This window comes from Nestor notabilis, unplaced genomic scaffold, assembly GCF_000696875.1.
Source record: "Nestor notabilis isolate BGI_N333 unplaced genomic scaffold, ASM69687v1 scaffold4120, whole genome shotgun sequence".
NCBI classification, from domain to species: domain Eukaryota; kingdom Metazoa; phylum Chordata; class Aves; order Psittaciformes; family Psittacidae; genus Nestor; species Nestor notabilis.
Genome location: NW_009912302.1, coordinates 42,980 through 46,209, shown reverse-complemented (window position 1 = coordinate 46,209; position 3,230 = coordinate 42,980).

Genomic DNA, 3,230 nt, shown 5'->3' with positions numbered 1-3,230 from the left:
ACCATGCATGAATCACCTAGCATGAGGGCTAAATAAAATTTGTCTTTATTTGAACAGCTTCCAGCCTTATATATTTAACCCTAAGATTCTGTTAAGGCAGCCTGTTTTATAAGAAGTAACTTTACAAAGGAGAGCACAGACATATCCTATTAGCACTTCATAGAAAATCAGTGATTATAGCAAGTGCACTGAGGTTCAGTAAATGCCTCCCACTCAACAAGCTTCCAAAGTGAACGACCACATGATGTTTACTCCTCACCAGAACCCATTTATAGATCTCTTACTCACCACTATCACAGTCATACATGCAACATTTAAGAAAAGGCAGCAAGAAGGCCTCTATTTGGGAATTGACGGGGGGGTTACAGTTGGACAACTGGGTCTTTTCTTTACGATACTGTTTAACCAAGCTAGTGAAGCATGATTTAAGTCATGCAAACTCTTAAGATTATAATCAACTGAAAGCATTCATGATATACTGTGGTTATTACACAGGGACAAGAGAGAAAATTTACTTAGAGAAAATTCTGTGCTGATTGGAAAAGATTGATAAAAAGGGTCAAAAAATGCCTCTTCAAAGGTGCAAGTGGGAAAAGAAGGTAATGACTTCCTAAGGAGTTAGGAGACCCATGCAAGAGTTTTGTTCCACAACTTTCACATCACATCTGTTCATTACTAGCAAACAGCACCTTGGGAATGAAAAGGGAATCAGTTTCAGTAAGGAAAGAAGGGGACAGAGGTCACGAACTTTTGTGAGTCTGGAGCAGAATTACCCTAAAATTACAAACACTGATCTTCAGAAGTAAAAACTTGGGAAAAAGGCAAATCCAAGGACATGTCATCTTTGATTGCTCTAGTGAACTTGGAATGTAAAATAGACTATCTATCTCCTTTGACTCCCTGATTCTCATACGCATCTGGTAAAAGCCTTGTCCTTTCTGAGGCAGTAACCTGAAGTGCCAAGGGATCTGCTTTAATTTGCCTGCCCTCACTTCCCTTCAGTGGACACCATTTGGTAAGATTATATTCTGTGCAACTACTTTAATATTTATATTGTATTGGAATCACTATTCCCACAGATGGTGGAAGAAGCAGTAGGAAGTCAAATGTGCTCCAGGTCAACATATTAATACCATGATGGGATGGCAGAGAGAGGTGTTTGATTGTAAAGGGGAGTTCATCCTTTGACTTTCTCAGAGCTAGCTGGTTGACTAACTAAAAAAGCCTACTTTAAATTAAACTATGCTCTCTTGGATGCTTTTCTGCAAATTATTTCAACGCATTTGCTATGTTTCTGTCAGGACAATAATAGCAGCTCTCATATATCCAGGCATTTCTCATATATCTTTTAACATATATTCACTTTTGTTTATATTTTATGGGGATGGTCCTGGGCAGCCTGCTGTAGGAGCTCCTATTTGAGCAGAAGGGTTGGACCAGATGACCTCCAGAGGTCACTTCCAACCTTAACCAGTCTGTGATTCTGTGAAATACTGGAAAGATTAAATAATTTATCCTTTGGTTGTTTTTTTTTTTTTTCATCACTTCCCTTCAGTGGACACCATTTGGTAAGATTATATTCTGTGCAACTACTTTAATATTTATATTGTATTGGAATCACTATTCCCACAGATGGTGGAAGAAGCAGTAGGAAGTCAAATGTGCTCCAGGTCAACATATTAATACCATGATGGGATGGCAGAGAGAGGTGTTTGATTGTAAAGGGGAGTTCATCCTTTGACTTTCTCAGAGCTAGCTGGTTGACTAACTAAAAAAGCCTACTTTAAATTAAACTATGCTCTCTTGGATGCTTTTCTGCAAATTATTTCAACGCATTTGCTATGTTTCTGTCAGGACAATAATAGCAGCTCTCATATATCCAGGCATTTCTCATATATCTTTTAACATATATTCACTTTTGTTTATATTTTATGGGGATGGTCCTGGGCAGCCTGCTGTAGGAGCTCCTATTTGAGCAGAAGGGTTGGACCAGATGACCTCCAGAGGTCACTTCCAACCTTAACCAGTCTGTGATTCTGTGAAATACTGGAAAGATTAAATAATTTATCCTTTGGTTGTTTTTTTTTTTTTCCCTTTCCCTACAGTTAATTGAAATATGTAGGAAAGCAGAGAAAAATAGATTCAGGATGCTTATACATGTAGAAACAGAACTTTTCTTCTTTATATTTGTCTGACAAAGATTGTTAGACAAAAAAAGATGTCTTTTTCACCAAAATACAAAAATAATCATTATGATAATGAACTTTGCTTATCTTTACTATGAAGAAATTACCTAAAGCCATATGCTCACTTTGTCATACATATGTTATTCCCCAAATTAATTTACATTTATCTTCAAACAGTATGACATAGGGACAATTTTTGACCCTTTACACTATTTGTGGTTAAGCAGCATGCATTTAAGGGAGCTATAATTGTGTACTGTGTAACAGAATGTGTAGTCAAGCACAATAGGCCTTTTTAATTAAGACAAAAAGACAGCCAAGTGAAAACTTTCCTAGTGTTACACTGTTGTAAAAAATTCTTGTTAGCTACACTGACACAAAGCTTGGTCAGCAAAGGAACTTGCAAAAGAGACACAATTTAGCCCAGTGGCTCTTAAGTGACAGCTATCGAATGGATGTCTTTCAGATCAATATGTTATGGCTGCAAATTTATGTCCTGCCAAGTAAGGAACAAATCTGTGGCATTTTTGAAAGGTATAAATTGGATACTTAGCCGACATAACACAATTAAGAACAGTGTTGCACTGACCTAATAGCTGCCATAGCAGTTAAAGTGGTAAAAAAACAGATTAGATATCAGTATGTGCCTGGAACTCTGTGGAGGATATTTAGCTCAGTGCAGTAGGATTAAACTGTGTATGGTTGCTAGGTTGTTCTCTTAGTCATTCAAAGACTGCAACTACTTGGGCACAGCAGCTGATTTATGAAAGTTGTTCTCAGAGAGTCAATAAACATAAACAAGAGAGCACATTAACAGATCATACACGTGAATATTGTTCTTTGTGAGGCTTGTGTGTGGACTCATGGTTGAAGCCAAGTTAAGAATCAGCTTGGCTTCTTTACATTCTATACATCAGATATTTTTTAACTTTCTAGAGCAAACGACTAGGTATTGCGTAAGCACAGAAATCTATCAGTTCCCTGAAGGACCGATATTTCACATTAGTCGTCATTGGATTAACCATATAACAACAGTAAAATCCA